A 12,266-nucleotide genomic window follows, 5' to 3' on the forward strand; every position below is an offset into this window, starting at 1 on the left:
ATGCATTATAGGTTCATACTAGGCTATCTGCCCTAGGGCATTTATAAGCCTAGCCAGAGTGTGTATGGCTTTCGCCAACCATTTTAAATTAATTTTGCTATGCCCTTTTTCGAGGTTAGTATACTGTGCCTCTGTCTAACAGTGACACAGAAGTGATGCCCGGGGTAAACCTACGATCTCCCATCCACTCATCAAGATTCCTCTTGAAGAGAGTCAATGAGGGACTCTGCCTAACCTGGACTGGGATTTTATTCCAGAGTGAAGGGAGCCTCTGGGTTATGAATCTGTCCCTCCAGCATGTCCTATTTATTTCAGTGCTGAGGTTTAAGTCCCTCGGTAGCGTAGCTCGATGGGATTTGGATTTTCTGAGGTGCAGCATGTCCATTAATTCCGGGTTGGACATGGCTTTATACGTCCGGCACAGATCGCCTCTGAGCAGGCGGTATGCCACTGAGTAGAGCTGGAGTTTCTTTAACCGGGCAGCATACGGCATCTGTTTGAGCCCCTTGATCCTCTTGGTGAGGTACTTTTGGGGTCTTTCCAGTTGCTGCAGGTGGCTGGTAAGGTACATCCCAAAAGGGGCATTGTACTCAATTATGGGCCTGATGAGGGATGAGTAAAGAGGCACGATGACCTCCCCTGATCTAGATGTGAATCCCTTCATGATTAGGTGGGCTATATAAAATGTTTTTCTAAACAACTTTGGCCACGTGGTTGTCAAATGAGAGACTGCTATCAACTTGGGTCCCCAGGTCCCTAATGACTTCTTCTGTACTTAATGGATTACCACCTATGTGGTAATTTGTGGGCACTTTGTTTTTGCCAAAGGGGATGACTATACACTTTTTGGCGTTTAGCTTGAGGCCAAGGCTCTGGCACCAGTTGTCTGTTTCTATGAGGCCCTTTTGGAGGATGCTTGTGTCAGCTGGAGAGTCTATTATGGCACCCAGTTTGCAGTCATCTGCGAACTTGGTCAGCCACAGTCCTTCCATGTTGGCCTGTACCTACAAGAAATATATACCGAACAAGAGAGGTCCCAAGACTGAGCCTTGTGGGACGCCACTTGTAACTGGTTTGGAGTCTGACATGGCTCCAGCTATTTTAACCATGTGGGTTCTGTCCTTGAGCCAGTTTGCAACCCATCTAGTGACATAGGGGTTTATATTTAAGCTGGTGAGCTTATCTCTAATGCCCGAGTGGGGTATTGTATCGAAGGCTTTTGCAAGGTCCAGGTAGGCTGTGTGGACCACCTTCCCCTTGTCAATGGCCTTGGTGACTGTTTCAAAGAAATTGACCAGGTTTAAGAGGCAGGATCTGCCCTTAACAAAGCCGAACTGGGTAGGATCCAGTGTCTGTAGGTCCCCAATATCTTTAATTATAAGGTCCATGATGATCCTTTCCATAGCTTTGCAGACCAAGCTAGTGAGACTTATGGGGCGATAGTTTCCAGGATCCATTGAGGCACCACCTTTGTGGAGAGGGACCACTGTTGCTGTACGCCACTCTTTGGGTACATATCCTGTAGTAAGGCTGAGATTGAACAGTAGTTTTAGGTTTGGGTTTAGCTCTTCTTGGAGTTCATGTAGGACGCAGCCCGGGACACCGTCTGGTCCCATTGATGCTGTGTTTCTTGCTTTGGAGAGGGCAGCTCTTACCTGAGCATCTGAGATGTCAGGGGGGCAGCCTCTGCTGGGATAGATATTAGCCCTTTTGGTGGGGGGGGGGAGAAGTTTGCGCTGAACATGTCAGCTAGGATGTTGGCAATGTCTGTGGGTTCGGTGTATTTTTTGTAATTTTGGACTAATTCTGAGCATATCTGGGAATTCCCACCCAGGTTCCTAACAGAACTAAAGAAAGCCTTGTGATTATCCTTAGTGTCCTGTGCAATTTTTGTCTCGAAGCTGGCCTTAGACGATTTTATGAGTGCCCGTAGTTTTTTGCTAATACTGATCAGAGATGCCTTCCCTTTTTGAGATTTTGCTCTGTCATGTAGTAGCTTCCTCCTTCTATTATATAGTTTGTTTATGGCTGGGGTCCACCAGACAGGACGTCTGCCTTTGGAGGATTGGGTCTTGGTTTTATTTGGGATTGCATGATCCATGCATTCCTGAAGGTGTTCATAGAATGCGTTTATAAAGGATTTTGTGGTCTGGGCCGTATTATCCACAGGCCTGGGGACTTTGAAGGATTCCACCTCGGTTTTGAGGAGTGTGAAATTTGCTTTAGAGAAGTTTTTCACTGTGGTTTTCTGGGCATGGGGTGGGGTCGGGATGTGAATATCCAGTGAGATTAGTTTATGGTCTGATCTTACCAGTGAGGGATACACTTCTGGTCTGGAGCATAGAGTCCCCATGTTGGTGATGATCAGGTCCAGTATGTTTTCCCCTCTTGTGGGAGTGGTAACAAGTTGTTCCATAGCATTTGAGTTTATAAATTCTAGGAACCTTTGGGCTAGGGTTTTGGAGCTAGAATAATGCTCCCAGTCTATGGTTGGGTAGTTGAAGTCACCCAATAGAATGGTGTTTGGAGAGATCTTCATATTTTCCAGTGTTCTCAGGAAGGCCAAGTGGGGTTCCTGGGTTTGGGATGGTGGTCTGTAGCAGGCTATAAACTGGAAGGCAGTTTTACCCACCGTTAGTTGCACATGGATAGTCTCTGATGCTTCGTGCTGTGCCACCAACCTGGAGGTGTGGGTATCTTTGACGAATATTGATACTCCCCCCCTCCTTTTGTGGTTCAGTCCAAGTTTTGAGGCCGGAAAGCATGGTATGAGGTATAACCTGGTAGTGCTGGGGTGCTCTCGAGAGCCTTGAACCAGGTTTCTGTTACTGCACAGATATCGATGTTCTCCATGCTAAGGAGAGTTTCGAGTGCGTGTATCTTGAGGTTTAGACTTCTGGCGTTGAGTAGCATTACTCTTAGTTTCTTATCCCTTGTGATACCTATGGAGGTGGGTTTGTCTTTTGAGCCTTGCCTTGGGTTTGTCTTTTGAGCCTTGCCTTTACTTTAATTGTTTTAACAACCTGCAATAATTTTCCAAGTTCAAAAATATTTTATTTTAAGGTTCCTTTTTTAAACTTGTTATCATTTTTATCATAGAATTTGTATATGTTCTTTTATCAGACATTTTAAATTCAACATTGCTTGTTAAAAAATTGTCCAATCTCAAATGACCACTGTCATTTGTGTTAGTTAAGTCATTGGCAACTCTCGGACTTGATGAATTTCCGTGAAGAGGTGGCCCGCTTGATTGAGGTAGTGGGACGACTACCTACGGGCGGCATTGCGAGAGGTGAAGCTGTTGAACAGAAAGAAACATTGAGTACTGACAGCAAGGTGCCATCCCAAATGTCTATTCCCAATGGACAGGGGGAACCTGGTGTGTGGAGTCAAGGAACATCTAACATTTTACTTAGTACTAGCCATGAAAAGGACAATGCCAGTGGGACTTCTGAGCAGGAGTTTACCTTTGATTTTTCTTTGTTTCATCATGAGGATGACAGTGAGCAGACTGGTGCTTGCCCTAAAAGACCGTTACCTGTAAAAACATATGCAGCGACGACCAAATCTAATATTTTTTCATCAAAAGGTACTGTTAATAATTCATCAAGTCCCGAGAGTTACCAATGACTTAACTAACACAAATGACAATGGTCATAATCAAGGATTCAGGCTCCTTGATTACTGGCTCAGAGTGCATCTGTAACAGTGGCACAGTTGTAAGGTTAGGCCCTCAACCGAGTGTCCAAGCCAAGTCCCCAGTACCTTCTCTGTGAAACCAGTGCTTCATGTCCCTGCTCCAAGTAGCTGACACACAAAGATTTACTTTTCACATACAAACACATGGGAAAGGCTAGCACAGATTACCTGCTCTACCACCTTTGCCCAGACTATACGGTAGATTCACTGCCACCAGCCAGTGACTATAAGGCTCTTAAAAATGTATCCAATTATACTGAGTGAAATTAATATTAACACGAATGGTAATGTTGATCAGTCAGGCTTCAGGAGTGGTCACAATTATCACCAAATAAATATATGCAAATACTCTCAAAGCTTAAATATTTTCTAAAAGGACCAACCACAATAAGAAGTTTAAATACATAACAATAAAAGGACATGAAAATACTATATATTCATTTACAGTAAACACCAGAGTTTGTCACAGAAAATACTGAAAATAACACATCTGGCAAGAGTCACACAGTTACAGAAAAACAATACTTGACTGATCTAGAGAATTACTGTTCCTACTTACTGAATAGAGCAAGACAAGATGATGTGGGTGAATGATCTTCCTCCTTTGTCAGATTCCAAGAACAGACTGCAGAATACTGAGAGCAATCTCCTACTAATATCTAAATATTACTTCTGGCTTTATGACACCACACAATCTGGTCATCTGGCTCTGTTTCCCGCACTATCCCCAATCACTAGCAGTTGACAGGATTTTAGCATCTACATGTCAATTATACACACACACAAGAGCAATGCTCAAATCTGGTGCAGTACTGGAAGTCATAAAACCATAAAAAAAAAATTTCCTATAGGAGCCATTAAACCATACTTCTTACAGATATTGCGTTTATGGCTTCATTCAAAACTGTGAGATAACATCTTTATGGCTGGGTCTATATTACCACATTGAATGGTAAGAATGTCGAACGCTCATATGAGCGAAAACACACGAGAATTAACTTGTTTTTTGGGGGTCGCAGTACAGTGAGGATTGGGATATTTGCCCTTTCCTCACTGTAATGCAACCTCGGAGTTGGAATATATATTTAGCGGGGGGGGGTGCAGCCTCCCACAATAGCAAGTTCGTTCTCGTGCATTTTCGTTCATATGAGCATTCGACATTCTTACCATTTGATAGGGTAATACAGACCCTTTATGGTCTAGGTCCATTATTTAATTTCTTTGTTACTTTTGAAGTTTGAGATTAACCTCTTTTCTTCCAGTAGCCTATGTCAAAACATATATATTTAAATCAGTTACAATAATACATGTTCCTTTCTTTTCTTTCCAGGAGAGCACACTGTTGGTACACTTTTAACACAAGCAAAACGCACAAATAAATTTTCAGAACAGACATCTGTATAAATCAGTTTAATATAGAAATGACAATTAATTTACAAAATTCCAGCTAGCTGTGCTGGCATATGTTACAAACCCATTGCCCTCCTTCTCACAGCATAGCTGACAGTATCGTCCATCATCACACATACCAAATGGAGGTGGTCTTTATTTAATGCCCTAGAAATTAAAAGGAAAATATGTCCACAGAATGCCAGACACACAGGCCAAGAAAAAAAAAAAAAAAAAAAAAAGGAGAAATGTGTGGCTCAAATGAAGTCTTCTATTTCGTAAAAAGACTCTGCATAAATAACATTTAAGGCAAAATTGTAGACTGGCCATAAAGAAAGCAAAATCATCCTACTTAATAAAACAAAAAAAATGAATTATAGCCAACAACTTAGAAAAGCTTTCTGGAAAGTATAACACTGACCCTCCATGTCCCATAGACCCATCATCCTCTCCCTCAGTATTTCCTCAACATCTCACCCCTCCCCCACTATTCTCTTAAGTTAGGAAAATAGCTCTTCAATAACCCCCCCCCCCCCATTTTCTACTTTTGGGCTATCACCTCCAAATATGTAACAAAACTACTGGAAAAGCTTGACAAATCCAAATCCTGTCCTAACCCAAACACTATTCATTCCTCATTTCCCCATTTAACTCCTCCACCAAATATCCCCAAACTTCTCGCATATATATTCAGCTTTTATTATTCACTATAGGTATGTCCCTTAATTCAAAACTGTCCTAACTGTCCTAACTGCTCCTATTCCAGAGGTCACATCCCCTCCTTCCCCACTGCAGTTTGACACTATATCCATTTTCTTTCCTCTAATCAAAAACTTCTTTAAGACCAAATATACACATGCACAAGCTTGATCCTGGAATACATTAACAAGTACAACATCCTTGACAGATATAGATACAAACCTGGTCACAGTATCCTTATATTTCTTCAATGATAACTTCGACATTGCCAATGAAAGGAAACATCTTGCAGTTACCATTTTCTAAGATCTGAAATGAGCTTTCAAAAATGCTATTCACCAAATCATTACAGAGAAACAGCAAAATGTCATCTTCAAATCTCCAGCTATTAACTGGTTCTTAAACTACCTTAACCTAAGGACTTTCTCCACTGCTAGCCAACCAATCAATCCTCTACCTCTCCTAAGTTTCAGGTGCATTCAGCTCTTGTATTCCCTCTGGTTCCATGGTGAGCCCTGTCATCTCTCTTTTTTATTCCCACTGCTGCTATTATCTCTTCTAGTCATCTCTCAACTATTGCCCACCATGCTGATAACAGTATTGTCTTGTTTAACACTGCAACTGATATCCCTACACAGCAAGGCCAACCTGAAATTTAAGTGTCGTACTATGCAATTGGCTAACCAATAAACTCAGTCTAAATCGCATTTACTCATAAACAACTCTACATAGAAAAATTAACCAGTATAAATACTTGGGTCTTCTACTTGCCCCCCCACCACACACACACACACACACACACACACACACACACACACGCGCACACACGCACACAAGGGCTATTAAGAGATTATCTCAACAACTTAAATCATACCACTCTATTTCTAACTAATTGATATCCCATGCCCATTCTGCCAATTGCCAAGACTGTTCTCATCACTAGACTTTAATACGCTCAGTCTCTAACAGCTATAAACTCTTCCAAAAACATGCACGCTGTATAACTATTGTAAATGCCATGTGTAGATGGAGGGGGAATGATTCAAAGATAACAGCATTTCTGTAGTGTACTAAAAGAACAAAATGGCTACTAATCATTGATTGTATGCCACCCTACTTCTCAACACTAAACTTAAAATTGCTGAATAAGCATCTCTGTCCCGTTTCCTTTGTATTCCAATGACTCAGCTTTCACAGGGTAAGTCATAAAAAATTTGCATCAACATTTTGAAACTATGTTTCTATAGAAATAAAATGGCTCTGTATCCTTATATTAGAAGGAAATAACTAGCACGTCTTAAGAATGAATGCATTCATAGCCGGCCTTAAGCATAGGCCAACTAGGCGGCTGCCTAGGGTTAGCCAGTCTAGCAGGGGCACTTTTTCAGTATTTATTTGGTGTAGGTAGACCAGGATGGGGGCACCAGGTAGTGTGGTGGGGAGCACCGTGGAGCCCTTTTGCCTAGGGCACCAGTTGACCTAGGGCCATTCCTGAATGCATTTGCTCCTTTTTACTACCAGTCTCAGCCATTAAATGTTAAATAGTAACAGCAGGAAGTTTAGCCAATTTCACTCTGTTAAACTAGCTGTAAATTTGTACAAAGACATTCTCATCATGGTTAAACTGCTTTAAACCGTTCATTTTATTCTTTGTACATACTGATTTTTTTCTTATTACTATTTGTGCACTCTTAGTGCTACAGTATCAGAGTCATGCCTGTAAAATCTGATGTGTGTCCTGAAAATTTCCCACTCTGGCCATTTGAAAAGGTGGCAACCCTAACTGTCAATAAATAAAACCTTTGGTGTTGATGATCCTGTAACATTTTTTTTTTCGCTCAGTGGATTTTTCTGGTTACTGATTTATAGTTTAGTGCATACCTCTCAAATGCCCATGATTTTGGTGAGACTAGTTGAGAGCTATGCAGTAGTGTTCCAAACGTTAGCAATTAAGTGACATCTTCAGGAAGTTATCAACATTGTATACACAAAACATTTAAAAAGTGTGCAAAATCATATACATCTCAAAATTACAACGAAACTACGCGTCTTGCTTAAAACATAAATTAGCAATAAGACATGCACTTGCCACATACAAGTTTAAACTTTTCAAAACGCTCTACACCTCAAACTTTCTCATTTACCCAATTCCGCACTGCAACTTCTGAGACGTCTGGTTTGGTACGCGTCGAACCTCCGGGACTGCGTTTCTTACTGTCATTAACAGCTCCCATACACACACACACAGTACAACCACTGAAACACTTGACAATAACCAGCGATTATACGTCCGTAAAGGTACAATTCAGTACAATCACACAAGTTGTACTTGCGGTACTAATTCAATGTCATTTCCAGGCATTTAAACACTAATACTGTCAGATAATTATGCATACGTATCATGACTTCCACATAGTACAACACATCAAGCCGAAGTTATTGGCAAACAATATTCGTGCCTCCCGCGTTTCCGACTTTGCAACGGACTTCAGCAATCACCAGCTGTCTTGTGACGCCATATACTGCGCGACAATTGTCAAACGTTTTTCTGATGACTAATTTAAGTAATTGTATTTAAAACGTCCTCAGTTTCTGATGCCGACTATACTGTTAAGCACTGCAACTTGATAGGGTTAGCAAGTGTTACTGTTACTAACGTACAGCACGCCTGCAGGCAGCCTCTATAAATCATCTGCATAGCACAAAGTTCCAGTAAGAGGTCCTTACCATTCAAAGGTTTAGTGTTTTATTCGGGTGAGGTACACACATCTCAATCTCCTAGCCCAAGACAATGTCTAAGATAACGGGGGTACAAAGGCCCAAAATAGGGACGAATTTGAAATATTGCTCTTGTAAACTTCGAAAGTTATTACAATTACATGTCTGTGTCCATACCTCTCAAGTGTACCTCATTTGGGGTCTTAAAAAGTTCGTGTTCCTCAAAGTTCCACATTGAAAGAGTCTGTCACACATTCAATGTTAGGAATTTTTTTAAGTGAAATCCATGATAAATAGAAATTAATTATATTAATTCATTAAAGGACCTTCTTTATAAGTAAAACCAGCACATTTTAACCATCCTATGACCTTCCTAGTTAAAGTTGTTGGTAAGCTGTTAGCAAGTGTTCCACATTTTGCCCATTTGTTCCACATTATGAAGGCGAGTGTTCCTCATTCTGGAGATGGAAAGTTGAGAGCTATGTCTGTGTCAATAAACATGTTTCTGAAGGATATGAAGTCTGAAACACAATGAATGCTATTTTGTGACTTCAGTCCTCTTTGATTTCCCAGAAAACCAACTTTAATGAGGAGCACAGCAAAAATCTGGAGAGTACAGAGGTATGTACGTTTAGTTAATGTTTTATTGTTATCCTTGCTTGTTTTATTGGTTGGTTGCTAAATGGGTGATAGGAATAGATGCAGGAAGTTAGTGAGGAAACACTATAAAGCTTATATAGCTATCTGCACATGACAACAAACACAGAATTAAATAGTACAATGCAATCAATAAAGGGGATACATACATATATATTTACTTAGAATCAAGCAATAAAAAGAAAAAAAAAATAGAAATTACCAAACATCATTGCAAATTTTGCCAATCTTCAGGAAGAGACAATCAACCCTCATCTCTAAAACAACTGCATGTATATTCATATAGTAGGTAGGATTTTTACTTCTTTTTAAAAAGAAGGCATTATCTAGATCATTTAAATCTATTTAGAGAGTGCAATATGTTGCAGGATCAATTCTGAGAAAATATTTTTTTCAGAGATGGGGTGAAGGGGACAACTTCACCAGGTGCAAGCTGCAAGGGTTGTGATCGGCAGGAGGTGCTGGTGTGGGAGTGCCATGGCATTATCAATAAATGAAACTGATATTGCATTTATGGCTTGGCTGAAGGAAATGTGTGCTTATGGTAGTAAGTATAGTTAGCTGTTTGATTTTTATCAAGCATCTTGCCACAGCTGCAGGAACAGACTTTTTTTTTTTTTGCTTTTTAACTTAAAGTGCTGCATTTTAGGGATCTGCACATGGTTCAAGTTGCTCTGGGTATGGTTCTGAATCTTTCAGAAGTGGTTAAGGCAAACTATGACTTATTAAGCCTGGGGTTTTGCTATTATGAAGAGAAATAGACTGTGCTATCAACAGATGATGTTGTGATAGCAATGGGAGAACATCAGCATTCTTTGAGAAGTTTGAAAGTAAGGTCATAAATAGGTAGCTGACTCTTGGCAATGACTGAACCATTTAGCATTTTAGGTAGTATGGCAATAGTGTTCATAGGTTCATACTAGGCTATCTGCCCTAGGGCATTTATAAGCCTAGCCAGAGTGTGTTTGGCTTTCGCCATCCATTTTAAATTAATTTTGCTATGCCCTTTTTCGAGGTTAGTATACTGTGCCTCTGTCTAACAGTGACACAGAAGTGATACCCGGGGTAAACCTATGATCTCCCATCCACTCATCAAGATTCCTCTTGAAGAGAGTCAATGAGGGACTCTGCCTAACCTGGACTGGGATTTTATTCCAGAGTGAAGGGAGCCTCTGGGTTATGAATCTGTCCCTCCAGCATGTCCTATTTATTTCAGTGCTGAGGTTCAAGTCTCTCGAGCGTGTAGCTCGATGGGATTTGGATTTTCTGAGGTGCAGCATGTCCATTAATTCCGGGTTGGACATGGCTTTATACGTCCGGCACAGATCGCCTCTGAGCAGGCGGTATGCCACTGAGTAGAGCTGGAGTTTCTTTAACCGGGCAGCATATGGCATCTGTTTGAGCCCTTTGATCCTCTTGGTGAGGTACTTTTGGGGTCCTTCCAGTTGCTGCAGGTGTCTGGTAAGGTACATCCCAAAAGGGGCATTGTACTCAATTATGGGCCTGATGAGGGACGAGTAAAGAGGCACGATGACCTCCCCTGATCTAGATGTGAATCCCTTCATGATTAGGTGAGCTATATAAAATGTTTTTCTAACCACTTTGGCCACGTGGTTGTCAAATGAGAGATTGCTATCAACTTAGGACCCCAGGTCCCTAATTACTTCTTCTGTACTTAATGGATTACCACCTATGTGGTAATTTGTGGGCACTTTGTTTTTGCCAAAGGGGATGACTATACACTTTTTGGCGTTTAGCTTGAGGCCATGGCTCTGGCACCAGTTGTCTGTTTCTATGAGGCCCTTTTGGAGGATGCTTGTGTCGGCTGCAGAGTCGATTATGGTGCCCAGTTTGCAGTCATCTGCGAACTTGGTCAGCCACAGTCCTTCCGTGTTGGCCTGTACCTCAGAGAAATATATGCTGAACAAGAGAGGTCCCAGGACTGAGCCTTGTGGGACACCACTTGTAACTGGTTTGGAGTCTGACATGGCTCCAGCAATTCTAACCATGTGGGTTCTGTCCTTGAGCCAGTTTGCAACCCATCTAGTGACATAGGGGTTTATATTTAAGCTGGTGAGCTTATCTATAATGCCCGAGTGGGGTATTGTATCAAAGGCTTTTGCGAGGTCCAGATAGGCTGTGTGGACCACTTTCCCCTCGTCAATGGCCTTGGTGACGGTTTCAAAGAAATCAACCAGGTTTAAGAGGCAAGATCTGCCCTTAACAAAGCCGAACTGGGTAGGATCCAGTGTCTGTAGGTCCCCAATATCTTTATTTATGAGGTCCATGATGATCCTTTCCATAGCTTTGCAGACCAAGCTAGTCAGGCTTATGGGGCGATAGTTTCCAGGATCCGTTGAGGCACCACCTTTGTGGAGAGGGACCACTGTTGTTGTACGCCACTCTTTGGGTACATATCCTGTAGTAAGGCTGAGATTGAACAGTAGTTTTATGTTTGGGTTTAGCTCTTCTTGGAGTTCATGTAGGACGCAGCCCGGGACACCGTCTGGTCCCATTGATACCCATAGGTTTTGGCAAGGCTTCTAAATCTAAAACTTGTTTTCAAAGATCTGAAGCAATGGGATATTTTGTCTATAGAATGGGGATATGATGAGCACAACATATTAATGTAAAGATAGTATGGCATCAGTCAGCACACCTAGGTGTTTGTATTTTTTGAATAAGGAATTGATGTGCTTGGACTTCCAAGAGGGCTGCACACTGATCAAGAGCTTAATTTTAGCTCTTCCAGTGTGAAGAAAGAAACTGAGAAATAAGAGCCAATGATACTGTCAGCTTGAGTAAAATTCAGTTTCTGACTAGTAATTTCACAGCCTGTATGCCAGCAAAGAAGACATTTAGAGAACTTGAAAGAAAAAGTTGAAGAGAATACACTGGCTGTGCATAATCCTGCAGCTATTCAGCAAAAAGATCAGGCTTCAGCTTTAGTACAAAAGGTGGCTTCCAGCAATTTAGAGGAAATATAAAATCAAATGTACCCACACGTGATTAAAATAAATGAAACACTGAAGGAGAATATCAACTCAAGTAACAAAATGCTAAAAAAGAGGAGCTTTAACTAGCTATTCAGATCAACTAATAAA

The 12,266-nt window shown here is 41.3% G+C and overlaps 2 protein-coding genes across 2 annotated transcripts in view; one reads left to right on the forward strand and one right to left on the reverse strand.

The window, feature by feature from the left end:
• The window catches only part of HAUS4 (HAUS augmin like complex subunit 4), a 770,196-nt gene extending 761,836 nt beyond the window's left edge, over nt 1-8,360 (reverse strand). Inside the window, exon 1 of the mRNA XM_044058014.1 lies at nt 7,932-8,360. The gene's annotated coding sequence lies outside the window, so the exon portion shown is untranslated. The remainder of the gene's footprint in view (nt 1-7,931) is intronic.
• PRMT5 (protein arginine methyltransferase 5) overlaps nt 1-12,266 on the forward strand; it is a 1,996,504-nt gene that overhangs the window by 616,294 nt on the left and 1,367,944 nt on the right. The window lies entirely within an intron of this gene.

The sequence above is a fragment of the Protopterus annectens genome, chromosome 16.part0 (genome assembly GCF_019279795.1).
Source record: "Protopterus annectens isolate FY-2018-M chromosome 16.part0, PAN1.0, whole genome shotgun sequence".
Classification (NCBI taxonomy): domain Eukaryota; kingdom Metazoa; phylum Chordata; order Ceratodontiformes; family Protopteridae; genus Protopterus; species Protopterus annectens.